This window comes from Bufo gargarizans, chromosome 6 (assembly GCF_014858855.1).
Source record: "Bufo gargarizans isolate SCDJY-AF-19 chromosome 6, ASM1485885v1, whole genome shotgun sequence".
NCBI classification, from domain to species: Eukaryota; Metazoa; Chordata; class Amphibia; order Anura; family Bufonidae; genus Bufo; species Bufo gargarizans.
In genome coordinates this window covers 349,748,064-349,764,090 of record NC_058085.1, presented here as the reverse complement: position 1 = coordinate 349,764,090, position 16,027 = coordinate 349,748,064, and the positions used below count along the sequence as shown (strand labels likewise).

Here is a 16,027-nt window from a genome sequence, read left to right as displayed (position 1 = left end):
GATCCGTCTCTCCGGTGTCATCCAGAAAAACTGGTATTTATTTTTTTCACCGAATCTGTTAATGCAGCAATTTCCTGAACACTTGGTACCGGATCCAGCATTAATACATTTCAATGGAAATTAATGCTAGATCCGGCAAGTATTCCGGAAAATGGACGGAACGGAAGACATCCTGATGCATACTGAACGGATTGCTTTCTATTCAAAATGCATTAGAACAAAACTGATGCGTTTTATTTCCGGTATTGAGACCCTATGACGGAACTCCATACCGGGAAACTTTAACGCTAGTGTGAAAGTAGCCTAACACGGTGGTTTCAGATTGCATTGCATTTTATGGTGACCAATCCTCTGAGATGTACGGTAGAAGGATATAAATCCATGAGACATATTCATTCCTGATCTGGGTGTGTCAAAGGTTGTTAATAGTTTGTATTCCCAGATCTACCACATTTGGTGTGGCACAGGTGAAGGTACCTGGGATCTTGCAGTTCTGATGTGTACTGACGATCTGTACCTTGCTAGTGATCATTATGTATGGACAGGTCTTACATTTGGTCTGTTTGCAGGGGAATGTCCCTGTTGTTGGAGAGGAAAGTGGGTTTCTGACAATGATGTTTTTTTAAGATTAGGGGCCTGTTTATAGCACAGAAGTAGCGGATATGGAAATATGGATTTTGGAAGCGGTCATCTTTTTGTAGTATTGGATGTAGTCTTCGAGCAACCCTTCTTAGAATTTCCAGATTGGGGTGTAGGTTACAACAGGTACCCGACAATTTTCTTGTTTTGTATTGTAGCTCACTTATTGGTAATCTGGTGGCCCTGCAATTTGGTTTTCCACTGCAATTGGATGGTATCCCGACTAAAAATGTGTTTTTGAGTATTCCAAGGTGTTCATCCCTGAGGCCTATGTAGTCTACAAAGTTTGCAATTTTGTCATTATTTAGTTTTTGTTATTTTATGTACAGCTTTGTGTACAGTTTCAGGTGAGTGGGTCAGGTATATATATGTATAAATGTAAAAAAATATATAAAAGCCATATTTTTTGTTTTATAAGATGCACCTCCCTCAAAAAAAGGGAATACTAGAATAGAATACAATTATGGAAGTGCTCAATAGTATGCATTAGGTGCGGGGAGCGAAGTGCTGTGGGTACTCACCCTTCACCCTCCCTGGTCTTCTTTCTTGGGGCCGCGCTGCACTGTCCTGACCACGTACAGCGTCATGACGTAGTGCGTGCACTATGACCTGACACTGCACGCAGCAGGGTAACAATGCAGCACTAGCCGGAGAACACAAGGGAGCATGACTTCTCCGGACCTCCGGACCTGGAGAGGAGCAGCAGAGGAGGAGAGGTAAGGGAAGTTATTTATTTTATCACTTAAAGGCAAACTTTGGAATTTTACGGGGTGCATCAAAAGGTACCACATAATGACCCCATGTTCTCAACATTGTCAAAACTTCAAAACACTTGAGTTTTGGCCACAGTGACTTCAAACAGATCAGGGGCTCTTGGATTGATTTTAGCAGCTATTTTACTGATTTTTAAATCTGCCCATGGATCAGGTATAATTGCATTATATATCTAATATTAGTCCTCTTTTCCATTTCTATCCAGGCGCTATGCCGTCATCTTTCCCTCAGAAGTCTATTCAAAACAATCTGAACTTGTCTGTCTACACATGGTGGGCATGGTGGGAGAAACCAGTGTGCAGTTGGTCTTACAAAAGGCGACCAGTAACATAACACTCTTTGAAAGCAATCTTCAGGAAAACACTTATTTCCACTGCATTCCTTTCCAGGTAACATTTTCAAGTAAATTCTCATTTCTTAGGCTTGATTCTCATTTGCATTTCGGCCTTCTGGTACTTCTGAGCAGATAATAGCACTATTCTTGCCATAAAAATATAAACTCCAATGGACCCCCATCAATGGAATGTATTAGGATTTAATTGTATCTGATAAAAAAAAAAAAAAAAAAAATCAGGCATAGCAGTCAATGGTTGAGATCGTTTGCAAATTTCCCTCATTTTTTAATTTATTGCATTAATAGATTGCAAATGTGAATTACGCTTCACCCTGTTGCATGGAACCAAATGCAAAATCAGTTTTTTTTCAGTATTTGGAGCCAAACTTTAGTTAAAAACCTATTACAAAGGTCAAGTGAATACAGTGCTTACTCATACAGTTGGTATTATTATTTTTAAGGCCATGCAAATCTTATTGCAAGAAAGTTTATAATTAGTATTAGGACGAGGTATGCAGTAATCCTAATTGCAACTGTATCTGCATCTATAATTTGTGGACTGTTTATAGGTTCCGGAGCCGTCAGATGGCAAAAAAGAAGTGGCTACAATTCATGCTGCAATTAACCATGCTGGCAATTCAATTTACAAAAAAAGTAAACTTCTTCTAAAGGGCAAACGAGCAGCAACCTTTATCCAGACAGACAAAGCCATCTATAAACCCGGGCAGACTGGCAATTGTGGTTCAATATACACTATTTTCACTTTATCAAATGAAAGTTGAATTTTAAAAGTTCTCATTTTCCTTCTGCATTTAGTTTTTTGAGCATCTTTTTACAAATACAATCTGTGGTGAAAGGTGACTATCTTTGTAAGCCTATTTTTCACTAGTCCTGAGTTACATCCAGCTTCGGACTATCCCATCAGAGATGTGCCATAATAATAGACTTCAAAGGTCCAGCAAGAGACAACTGTTATGGGCAATGTGGGTGGAAGCATTGTGTCAACGAACTGGTTTGATTTTGGGCTAAATCTGAGGCTGTTATCCTGCAGTCCCCTGGTATTCATCCTTTAACCCCTATACGGGGATGTAGATTTCACTGCAGGTGATCCACCAGACCGCAACCTTATTAAGTAGTCCCGGTGTGGTTGACAGCTGACCCACGGGTGCCAGTTGGGGGCAAGCAGAGTTTGTGTGAAGTCAAAAGGTCAGGGCAGGCAGAACAGTCAGAATACAGTGATGTGGCATGGGTCAGGCCAGGCGGCAGAGGGTCAGAATCCAGTAAACAGGCAGAAGTCGGGACAGGGGCAGATAAGCTGATTATAACATATTTTGCAGGATCTAGAAACATATTTCTCAGGCACCTCTCCCCAGGGAAAGGTCCCTTAAGTATACAAAGGTTTCCAGCCATTGGCTGGTGAAGGTTAGGATGCACACTGGTCCTTTAAACGCATGATAGCCAGTGCCCCAATACGGGAGAAGTGGGGAGAACAAGAAGACTAGCGTAGGCTGCAACAGGGGACACAGAACTCTGGCAGCAGGACCTGATGCTGGAGGGCAGAGGAGGACCAGCGGGACCAAGCAGGCATAGACAGCAGCGCCATTAGTGTATGTAGGCCAATGACAGGGCCTGCCCAGAGGAGCAGGATGGCATGGGGTGCCAATATAACAACAAACTTAATCAGAGCTGACTTGAGAGACACTAGGGTTTATTTCTTATGTGTAGATTTACAAATAACTTATTTTACATTATTAACAATTTGCTCTGAGCAGCAAATAAAAGTTGGTTTTTATGGTCTCTGCTGAGATTTGGAAAGGGTGAAACTTTAATTAGATAAGTGTGTGTTCTTTATTCAGGCCCTACCACAATAATTAGCTTGAAGGGCTGAATACCTGATACCTTCTCACCCATCTGAGGGACAAGACAGGGTTGACCTGTCTCTATGCTGCTCTTCACTTTGGTGATGGAGCCTTTGCCTATTTTTATAGGAAACTACTCAAACATCATGGGGTTTGGAATGAGGAGAAGAGAAGACAAAATATCCACATATACTAGTGATTTACTTTTATTCATTGAAGATCCTAGTAATACGTTTGAGCATGCTAGGCAAGAAGTTCAGGAATGTGGTTGTACTCTCAACTGCCAGTAAATTGGTTAGTATTAGGGATGAGCGAACCCGAACTGTATAGTTGAGGTTCGTACCGAATTTTGGGGTGTTCGTGACATGGACCCGAACCCGAACATTTACGTAAAAGTCCGGGTTCTGGTTCGGGGTTCGGCGCTTCCTTGGCGCTTTTTGAAAGGCTGCAAAGCAGCCAATCAACAAGCATCGTACTACTTGCCCCAAGAGGCCATCACAGCCATGCCTACTATTGGCATGGCTGTGATTGGCCAGTGCAGCATGTGACCCAGCCTCTATTTAAGCTGGAGTCACGTAGCGCCGCACGTCACTCTGCTCTGATCAGTGTAGGGAGAGGATGCAGCTGCTGCTGTTAGGGTGAGATTAGGCAGGGATTTACTCATCAAAAACACTTAATGAAGTGATTGATCTACAGCTGTGTATCATTCAACTTCTGCTAGTTAATTGCTCATTGTTTTTAGGCTGCCCAGAGCGTTTTTCTGTTACTTTTTTCTGGGGTGATCGGCGGCCATCTTGTGTCTTGTGGTGCGCCAGCACAGGCTGCCACCAAGTCCATTTAACCATCAATAGTGTGTTTTTTTTGTTTGCTATATCCTACATCAGGGGCTTCACACGCTACCGTGCATTTCCAAGTCTAATTCTGTTCGTAAAAGGGATACCTGTCATCCAGGGCCTAAAAACTAGGCCTACAGTTTAGATTCAGCTAAATCTGTGGTTATTTCTGTGCCTGTATTAGTGTAATACGGTACCTAAATAGATAGCCAGATAGTGTTAGGTGCCTGTAAAAAAAGGCCTGAATTCAATACATTGGGACAAATAATTTTTTTCTTATTGTGGTGAACGGTAACAATGAGGAAAACATCTAGTAAGGGACGCGGACATGGTCGTGGTGGTGTTAGTGGCCACAGCCACACGTCCTAGTAAACCAACTACCTCAGGTCCCAGTAGCCGCCAGAATTTGCAGCGATATTTGGTTGGGCCTAATGCCGTTCTAAGGATGGTAAGGCCTGAGCAGGTACAGGCATTAGTCAATTGGGTGGCCGACAGTGGATCCAGCACGTTCACATTATCTCCCACCCAGTCTTCTGCAGAAAGTGCACAGATGGCACCTGAAAACCAAGCCCATCAGTCTGTCACATCACCCCCATGCATATCAGGGAAACTGTCTGAGCCTCAAGTCATGCAGCAGTCTCTTATGCTGTTTGAAGACTCTGCTGGCAGGGTTTCCCCAGGGGAATCCACCTAGCCCTTCCCCAGCGGTGGAAGACATAGAATGCAGTGATGCACAACCACTTATGTTTCCTGATGATGAGGACATGGGAATACCACCTCAGCATGTCTCTGATGATGACGAAACACAGGTGCCAACTGCTGCGTCTTTCTGCAGTGTGCAGACTGAACAGGAGGTCAGGGAGGAAGACTGGGTGGAAGAGGATGCAGGGGACGATGAGGTCATAGACCCCACATTGAATGAAGGTCGTGCCACTGACTTTCAGAGTTCAGAGGAAGAGGCAGTGGTGAGACCGAACCAACAGCGTAGCAAATGAGGGAGCAGGGGGCAAAAGCAGAACACCCACCACCAAGAGAGTTCGCCTGCTACTGGCCACGCCACCTGGGACCGAGCACCCCAAAGGCAGCTTCAAGGAGTTCCCTGGCGTGGCAGTTCTTCAAACAATGTGCTGACGACAAGACTGAGTGGTTTGCATGCTGTGAACCTTAGCACAACCTGCATGACCAGGCATCTGCATGCAAAGCATGAACTGCAGTGGAGTAAACACCTTAAAAACAAGGAACTCACTCAGGCTCCCCCTGCTACCTCTTCTGCTGCTGCCGCCTCGGCCTCTTCCTCCGTCTCAGGAGGAACGTTGGCACCTGCCGCCCAGCAAACAGAGGATGTACCACCAACACCACCACCTCAACACCAAGCATTTCCACCATGTCACACGGCAGCGTTCAGCTCTCCATCTCACAAACATTTGAGAGAAATCGTAAATTCCCACCTAGCCCCCCTCGATCCCTGGCCCTGAATGCCAGCATTTCTAAACTACTGGCCTATGAAATGCTGTCATTTAGGCTGGTGGACACAGACAGCTTCAAACAGCTCATGTCGCTTGCTGTCCCACAGTATGTTGTTCCCAGCCGCCACTACTTCTCCAAGAGAGCCGTGCCTTCCCTGCACAACCTAGTATCTGATAAAATCAAGTGTGCACTGCGCAACGCCATCTGTGGCAAGGTCCACCTAACCACAGATACGTGGAACAGTAAGCACGGCCAGGGACGCTATATTTCCCTAACTGCACACTGGGTAAATGTAGTGGCGGCTGGGCCCCAGGCGGAGCGCTCTTTGGCGCACGTCCTTCCGCCGCCAAGGATCGCAGGGCAACATTCTTTGCCTCCTGTTGCCTCCTCCTCCTACTCGGCTTCCTCCTCTTCTACCACCTCCTCATCCGGTCAGCCACACACCTTCACCACCAACTTCAGCACAACCCGGGGTAAACATCAGCAGGCCATTCTGAAACTCATATGTTTGGGGGACAGGCCCCACACCGCGCAGGAGTTGTGGCGGGGTATAGAACAACAGACCGACGAGTGGTTGCTGCCGGTGAGCCTCAAGCCCAGCCTGGTGGTGTGCGATAATGGGCGAAATCTCGTCGCAGCTCTGGGACTAGCCGGTTTGACGCACATCCCTTGCCTGGCGCATGTGCTGAATTTGGTGGTGCAGAAGTTCATTCACAACTACCCCGACATGTCAGAGCTGCTGAATAAAGTGCGGGCCGTCTGTGCGCGTATCCGCCGTTCACATCCTGCCGCTGTTTGCCTGTCTGCGCTACAGCGTAACTTCGGCCTTCCCGCTCACCGCCTCATATGCGACTTGCCCACCAGGTGGAACTCCACCTTGCACATGCTGGACAGACTGTGCAAGCAGCAGCAGGCGATAGTGGAGTTTCAGCTGCACCACGCACGGGTCAGTCGCACTGCGGAACAGCACCACTTCACCACCAATGACTGGGCCTTCATGCATGACCTGTGTGCCCTGTTGCGCTGTTTCGAGTACTCCACCAACATGGCCAGTGCCGATGATGCCGTTATCAGCGTTACAATACCACTTCTATGTCTCCTTGATAATACACTTAGGGCGATAATGGAAGAGGAGGTGGCCCAGGAGGAGGAGGAGGAGGTGGAAGAGGGGTCATTTTTAGCACTTTCAGGCCAGTCTCTTAGAAGTGATTCAGAGGGAGTTTTTTTGCAACAGCAGAGGCCAGGTACAAATGTGGCCAGACAGGGCCCACTAATGGAGGAGGAGGAGGATGAAGCATGTTCACAGCGGGGTGGCACCCAACACAGCTCGGGCCCATCACTGGTGCGTGGCTGGGGGGAAAGGCAGGACGATGACAATACACCTCCCACAGAGGACAGCTTGTCCTTACCTCTGGGCAGCCTGGCACACATGAGCGACTACATGCTGCAGTGCCTGCGCAACGACAGCAGAGTTGCCCACATTTTAACGTGTGCAGACTACTGGGTTGCCACCCTGCTGGAAGACAATGTGCCCACCTTACTTCCTGCACTGGAGCGTGATAGGAAGATGCGCGAGTACAAGCGCACATTGGTAGACGTGCTACTGAGAGCATTCCCAAATGTCACAGGGAAACAGGTGGAAGCCAAAGACGAAGGCAGAGGAGGAGCAAGAGGTCGCCAACGCAGCTGTGTCACGGCCAGCTCCTCTGAGGGCAGGGTTAGCATGGCAGAGATGTGGGAAAGTTTTGTCAGCACGCCACAGCTAACTGCACCACCACCTGATACGCAACGTGTTAGCAGGAGGCAACATTTCACTAACATGGTAGAACAGTACGTGTGCACACCCCTCCACGTACTGACTGATGGTTTGGCCCCATTCAACTTCTGGGTCTCCAAATTGTCCACGTGGCCAGAGCTAGCCTTTTATGCCTTGGAGGTGCTGGCGGCCAAGCCAACGTTTTGTCTGAACGTGTATTCAGCACGGCAGGGGGCGTCATTACAGACAAACGCAGCCGCTTGTCTACAGCCAATGTGGACAAGCTGACGTTCATAAAAATGAACCAGGCATGGATCCCACAGGACCTGTCCATCCCTTGTGCAGATTAGACATTTATAACTACCTCCCCTTAACCATTTATTCTTGTACTCCAGGGCACTTCCTCATTCAATCCTCTTTTTTTTTTTTCATTTTACCATTATATTGCGGGGCAACCCAAAGTTGAATGAACCTCTCCTCTGTCTGGGTGCCGGGGCCTAAAAATATCTGACAGTGGCCTGTTCCAGTGTTGGGTGACATAAAGCCTGATTCTCTGCTATGACATGAAGCCTGATTCTCTGCAATGGGACCTCTCTCCTCTGTCTGGGTGCCGGGGCCTAAAAATATCTGACAATGGCCTGTTCCAGTGGTGGGTGACATGAAGCCTGAGTCTCTGCTATGACATGAAGCCTGATTCTCTGCTATGGGACCTCTCTCCTCTGTCTGGGTGTCGGGGCCTAAAAATATCTGACAGTGGCCTGTTCCAGTGGTGGGTGACATGAAGCCTTATTCTCTGCTATGACATGAAGCCTTCATCTCTGCTATGGGACCTCTCTCCTCTGTCTGGGTGCCGGGGCATAAATATCTCACAGTGGCCTGTTCCAGTGGTGGGTGACATGAAGCCTGATTCTCTGCTATGGGACCTCTCTCCAATTGATATTGGTTAATTTTTTATTTTATTTATTTTTTTATTCATTTCCCTATCCACATTTGTTTGCAGGGGATTTACCTACATTTTGCTACCTTTTGCAGCCCTCTAGCCCTTTCCTGGGCTATTTTACAGCCTTTTTAGTGCCGAAAAGTTCGGGTCCCCATTGACTTCAATGGGGTTTGGGTTCGGGGCGAAGTTCGGGTCGAGTTCGGATCCCGAACCCGAACATTTTCGGGAAGTTCGGCCGAACCTCTCGAACCCAAACATCCAGGTGTTCGCTCAACTCTAGTCAGTATCCATGCACATTCCTTCAGATAATATCAATGTAGAATGACAATTATTTTTTTATTTTTTTTAAAGGGCTCATAAAAACAAAAAAAAAATAAGAAAGTGTCACTGACAGATTCCCAGCCATTCATGTGTTGATACTTGGTGTGTACAGCTGGTCTTTACTTAGTGATCCCCTCCGGAAACCCAGAAAATGCCAGCAGAACTAATCACTGCCATTTACTGGGTGTTGAGATAGAACCAGAAAGTAGAGACCAGTGGGTACCAGGTGAGCAGTGTGTAATGTATGTACAACATTAGTCAACTTTTGATGCAGATTTATCTTAATCACATTTTTTCAACAACCATAAATTGACTAGGAAAAAAGATATTTAATTATTATAATTATGAATAGATTTTCAATTCAAAAGCAAAATGTTGCAGTGTAGGAGGAGATGAGCAGATTGATGTATAGTCATTTTCATGGTGACAGATTCCCTTTAAAGGGCATCTGTCATCAGATTTGTACCTATGAATTTCAATTAAAATGCAGAGGGCACAGCAGTTAGGGTTAGATTGAGCAGGGACTCTTGGAGTAATGGCAACCCTTCATTGTTCCTAGAGGCTCATTTGCATACATCAAAAAACATCATTTTTTCAGCAATGCGGGCACATATGAACATGGGACCAACGCAGACGCTTTCATTTGCCAAGCGCTTATGCAACAGGCCAGCCAGATGCCGTATCAATTGTGTCAAAGGAGTGCCTACGGATCCATCAGGGGGGACTAGGAACTTAAAGTGGCCCTGGAAAAATACTAAAAGTGGCCTGTTTTGTAGTTGGGTCCAAATTGATGGAAGGTAGGGTCAGCAATACCATATTGTGGCACATTATATCACCCTAACAGAGCCAAAATCACAAAATACTGCCAGCAGCACAAAATACATCTCCAAAAACCTCCAATGCCCGGCACCCTGGGTTTCAGCCCACTGGGATATTTCCCTGTAAGCTCTATGGCCATTACGCCCCTGGGATCCATAATGTGCTTGCTTGCTTCTATACCAGAATTATGTCATCATGCTGCGAGATCTTCAGTAATTATACAATTTCAGGGTAAAGAATACACCTAAAATTATATGGAGGTGTATAAAAATCTACTTTGAATATTCTAAACATTCCTATTGCATTTCTTTTTCTAACAGTAAAATTCAGAGTTGTCTCACTGAATGAGAATTTCCAACCAGGAAAGAACCAGGTAAGATGGAATGAACCTAGAGCTGTAATATCATTGGCACGGATGGCCGTGGGTGTGAAAAGACAAAAGATGCTTTTTAGGGCCATATGTAAAATGTTTGTGGTCTCCTGTGCACTCAACTTAAGAAGTAGCAGTTAAATAACTAAATCAACAATAACCAGTCCATTATCTGTCGGAAAACTATGGTCACAATCTAGAACCACAGCCAGCAAAGAAACTTCTACCAGCCTTCCTAATCACTATAGATGGTAGGAAGCTAAGGGTTCTCCTAGTTTCTTTCCACTGGCCACTGCTAGACCGGATGAACTTGGCTGCTAACGGCTCAGGTTAGGTTTGCTAAGTAAGGTTGCAGAAAACTGGTGTAAGGTTACTAGAAGCAGGCCTACCAAAATGACTTGTGAGCATCCAGTAGTAGACAAGCGGGTCAGAATCAGGAGTGATGGATGGTACCAAAACAGAGGACAAGGAACGAATCCAGAAACTGGCCACAGTTAGATTACCAGGAGAATCAGTACAAGCCAATTCAGCAGACAACAGATTAATCTAGAAGACAAGCCACAGTAAGATTACCTGGAATTCTGATGCAGTTGTAGTGAATAGCACAAAGCACAGGAACCAGTATAACAAAATCCCAGGCAACTCAACTGCCAATCATTGAGTAGCAGACTTATCCACTGCCTAGCTCCAGGATTGGGTGCTGAACCTGAATGGTTTGGCTTCCTCGACCAGCTAGGGCTTTACTAGTAGTCATGGCAAACCTGTTAGCACAGCCATGCACAGTATCTTGGCTGGATAAACTACTGTCATTATCTCTCCCCATTGTTATCAACTGATTTTAACAGCAAAACCTTACAAAACTGCATACTAATATTCCTAGATAAGTATAGGGTTAAATCTTGCAAAAAAGATTGCCAGGCTCTAAGGCATAAAATAAATGAAAGGTCAATTTATCTGGGAATTTTGCAGTTTTTTTGTCTGTATGCATTTTATTTATTTACTTTTTACATTAAGAATGTCTTAACAGTTTTTGCTGTTTATTGGTCTGTATGCATTTTCTTTTTTTCTTTTTTTTTTTACATAACAAATAACTTAACAGGTTTTGTTTCATCTTTAATTGCAGTTATCAGCCGTAAAGTTACAGGTATGTTTTTCTAGAAAGAGTTCAAATGTTTATGATGAGAATGACTGTATATGAAGAGCATGACCAGTATTAATACTAATCCAGAAAATACTAAAACAAACATGAACTGCTGTCCTCAACTCTTCTAAATACACAAACCAAAACTCTCTTTCAAGATGAGGCACCTAGATATTTTACTAGATAAAATTATCATCATCAACAATTTTATTAATTAAAAGAATAACTTTAACACTTTACCCCTAATTTTACTTACCTGTTCTACAACAGAAGCCAACAATAAAACCATGGTCCTTGGAGATCTACTGCAATTCTGCCCAGGCGCTCCATTTACCCCAAGCTGTCACCAATGGCTTTGGCGCACTATAACAAATCACAAATGTCTGTTTTTCTACCACCACTTCCTATATAATGGTCCTCCAAAATTAGCCAGACCAACCAAAATTCTCAGGACCATACCCACAATAATTCTCTACCACCAGTTTAATACTAAGTCTCCAAATTCCATCAAACACCAAAGATGGCATGACACCAAAAATGCACAGCGCACTCCCAAGTTTTTCTATTATGACATGCACAGAAAAATATTGGAAGCGTGCCATATGAGAAATGAGAAAATGACAAGAAAACAAGAAACCAAAATTCTAACCATGGTGCCAATACTGTGCCAACAACCTTATGAATAGTTTAGGTAACAATCTGATCCTCATTTTCCCTGACATCTTTGAGGGAAAGTCGAAACACCTAGATACACATCAAATGGTTGTCCAGTCCCACTGAAATTTGCGTGTTTGGCTGACATTAACCTAATGAACCTGTGCACTGAGCCTGTATAGTACCTTTAGGTTGTGGAGTAAGGTTGTACCAGATATTTTCCACTATGGAGTCCAATGAAACATGCCACATTTGGATTTTCGTACTCAAGCTTCTGTATGAAATCGGAGGCATATGAATGTACAGAGCTCATACGCCTCTATGGGTGTCTGATTAAGTCTCCATATCAAACAAGCTGTGAGCCCTTATAACTACTTTTCACAATATAATTAATTGATGACCTCTAGGGTTATGGTCTCCAACTTGTGTCTCTCCAGCTGATTAAAAACTATAACCTATGGCATACACTCAATCTTTGAGACAGTGGTGCACCTTCAATGGAAGCAGGCCATGCGACTGCTATGGGGCCCAGAGGGAGGGGTGCTTGCTTGCTTATGTAAAATAAAATACATTTTCATTCTGCCACTATGGAGAGCTCAGTGCAGCTTATTACAGCTTCTATTTCAGTAAATTGTAACTGCATTCATTCCGATGCATTTATCTCCCCCTAGTGATGGCTGCAGGCGGCCATCTCACTAAAAGATGGGAAGCAGGAGATTTATCAATGTGCTTATGCTAGTTGTCTAGTGAACGTTTTTTAAAAAAAATATGGTGTTTAGTTTAGTTTTTAAAATATTTTATTGTGAAAACACAAAAATGTAATCTTCATACATATTTGAGAGATATATTAGTGCACATTCGCACACAGCAAATGAGAGTATGACATATACAATGACACATTATAGCGCCAATTTTATAAAACAATAAAACAAAACAGAGTAAATTACAGAGATGAATTCCCAGCCATATAGAAAAGCATCTTTACTCTATCTCCAATACGTCCTACGCAAAAGTACCTAAAGTACTCAGGTACTAAAACAATTCCGTGCCCCCGCATGAGTTTCCTCTTTTATGCAAAGTTGCAGAATTTTTTACAAACCCCCCAAACCTTTTCGAACAAAGGGGAATTATTTATCTCCCAGTGCGCTATTTGTTCCAACCTGTACACCTGGTCACACCGAGAGATCCATTGCAGAACACTCGGCGCTGTTCTTGATTTCCAGTTAGAGGCAATAAGGAGTCTTGCCACTGCTAGAAGTTGTTGGAGGCGATTTGCATGATAAGAGTGACAACTCGGGTATTTCAGACCAATAAGGCAACATTGTGGCGTGATTGGGACAGTATTATCCTGCAATATGGAGATAACATTGAAGACTCCTCTCCAAAAGGGTACCACCAAGTGACACGTCCACCATATATGTAGGAACGAGCCCTCTGTATCTAAACATCTCCAACACTTTGATGAGGAGGAGGGAAAGATCCTATGCAACCTTGTCGGAGTATAGTACCATCTAGTGATCAGTTTGTTATAATTCTCTTGAAGGCGTACACACCTAGAAATCTTGTTAGTTTGCGATAGAAGCGTTTTTATTTCCCTTGAAGAGAATGTTATATCTAGATCTTTTTCCCAGCTCTTGATAAAAGGTGGTGTGGTCAGACTTGAAACTTCGAGGAGGGAGGAATAGATGTTGGAAATCTTTTTCCTCGGTTCGTTCTTCCCCATAGCCATTTGTCCATAGTGTGTAGGAGTACTCTGGTTATGTATTTGCCTCCCCCCAATGGATTTTAGAATGTGGGCTTGTTGAAATTGGGTCAGATTCGCCATTTGGGGGCATTCCAGAGCTACTTCCCCATCCTCAATAGGACTGGAAACCAAGTCTAGAATTGGAGTCTTGTTTGCTTTAGGCCCTTCACCCAATGTGGCTCTAAACTCTGGGGTGGAATCCCACAAAGTATCCCTGACCTGCAATAATGGAGAGATTTGATCTGACAACACTTTCTCCGAGACTCCAGTATACCATACTCTCAGAGTGTTATGTGTAAGGGGGTTGGATACTTGTTTCATAGATTCCTGTCTATGTCTTTTATTTAAAGCTAATGAGCGCAATGGTACTCCCACTAGGTCTTGTTCTAACACAACATCTAATCTCTCTGGCTGGTACCGTAACCATTCTAAAACCCTCAGTCCCTGCATTGACTTGTAGTAAAGAAGAAAGTCTGATACTCCCAAGCCTCCCAATTTCTGAGGTTTAACCACTTGTCTGTAAGGCAGTCTGGGCCTGGCACTACTCCAGAGAAAACGCGTCAGCAACCCCTTTAGCTGCAGAAAGAAAGCTATAGGAATATAGATTGGTAATGCCTGAAGGTAGTACAATACCTTCGGGAGGACAATTGTTTTAATCAGGGTTCTACGGCCGAACCAGGAGGTAAACGGTAAGTCCCAAGAAGCTATGAGGTCCTTAATATTACGTGGTAAACCTTTAAAATTCTCATCATACAAAGTTGAGTAATGGGATGTGATATTGACGCCCAGGAAAGGAATGCTGCAGAGTGACCACGTGAAAGGGGTGCTCGACTCTAATAAGGTTTGCGTTTGTGAATCTAATGACACATTTAAGACCTGTGACTTGGAAAGGTTCGCCTTAAAGTTAGAGAGAGATCCATAATACATCAGTAAAGTATGGGCTGCCTGGAAAGCTTCAAGAGGGTTCGTAATAATAATAAGTAGGTCATCAGCGAACTCTGCAAGTGAATGGGTTTTCCCTTTTATAGTAATTCCCTGGATCTTTTGATCCCTCCCTACCGCTTGCAATAACGGCTCCACGGAAAGAATAAAAAGAAGCGGGGAAAGGGGGCAGCCCTGCCTGGTGCTGTTACTAATTTTGAATGAGGGAGAGAGTACATTGTTTACCAATACTCTCGCACTGGGATTATTATACATTGCCATGACCACTTCAGTGAAATTTTTAGGTATTCCAAAAATTGTCAGGGCCTCGCACATAAAAGTCCAGTCCACGCTATCAAAAGCCTTCTCGGCATCTGTGCCGAGAAGGACTAATGGAGTGGATGTGGAGTGGGCATGGTATATAATATTTATCAGACGGCTAATGTTCATTCTTCCCTCACGCCCTCCCACAAAACCCACTTGCTCCATATGGATCAATTGGGGTAGGAGAGACTGAAGGCGAGAAGCCAACATCTTAGCCAACAGCTTCAGGTCGGTGTTGAGCAAGAATATTGGCCTATAGCTAGCACACAAGGAGGGATCCTTTCCTTCTTTGGGGATAATCATTATTTGGGCCGTAAGCATATGTGGATGAAGGGGCATCCCCTCCCATAGTGAGTTGCAAACCTGTAGTAATTTATGCAGGAGGGTGGCTTTAAAGGAATCATAGTATTTAATCGGTAAGCCATCTGGGCCTGGGCTATAATGGAGGAGGAGTCTTTAATAGCTTTTCTCAATTCTGCAATCATAAAAGGACGGGACAATGCATGTGACTGCTCTTTTTTCAATTAAGGAAGTTCAAGTGCTGACAGCCATTGCCTCATGTCTGAAATTTTCACTTGGCGCTCCATGGGGGGTAACTTCGGATTTAGATCATATAGCTGGGTGTAATAATCCGTGAAGCACGCCGCGATCTGCTCTGTTTGGTAGACAGTTTGCGCAGGGGAGGGCTGTATTTTATAAGAGTGGGCTTTCTGCTTTTTTAGTTGTGACAGCATAAATTTGGAGGACTTATCCCCATGTGCATAGTACTTAAACTTGGCAGATAAAAATAGTTTAGCCGATTTAGTATTTAGCTGATTTTTCATCCGAGACCTAAGAAGATCTAACTGGCATAGCACCTCAGGTGTCCGCAGCCTTTTGTGCAGAGATTCCAACTTATGTATTTGACTTTGTAATTCTATTATGTCCGCCTCTCTACGTCTCTTAAGGTAAGAACCTAATGATATGAAGTGTCCCCTCACCACTGCCTTATGTGCTTCCCAAACCATTCCAGGGGATATTTCTGAGGACTCATTTAGAGCAAAGTATTCCTCAATTTTCCTTTTCATGTTCTCCAGATGAAGCGGATCTTGCAGCAGAGTTTCGTTGAGTCTCCAAATCATCTCTTTTTTT

The 16,027-nt window shown here is 44.3% G+C and overlaps 1 long non-coding RNA gene across 1 annotated transcript in view; it reads left to right on the top strand.

Annotated features, from left to right (window-relative positions):
• Positions 1-1,671: 1,671 nt before the first annotated feature.
• LOC122940148 overlaps positions 1,672-16,027 on the top strand; it is a 32,368-nt gene continuing 18,012 nt past the window's right edge. The window contains exons 1-3 of the long non-coding RNA XR_006390250.1: positions 1,672-1,802; positions 10,063-10,115; positions 11,236-11,256. This is a non-coding gene — a long non-coding RNA (uncharacterized LOC122940148). The remainder of the gene's footprint in view (positions 1,803-10,062; positions 10,116-11,235; positions 11,257-16,027) is intronic.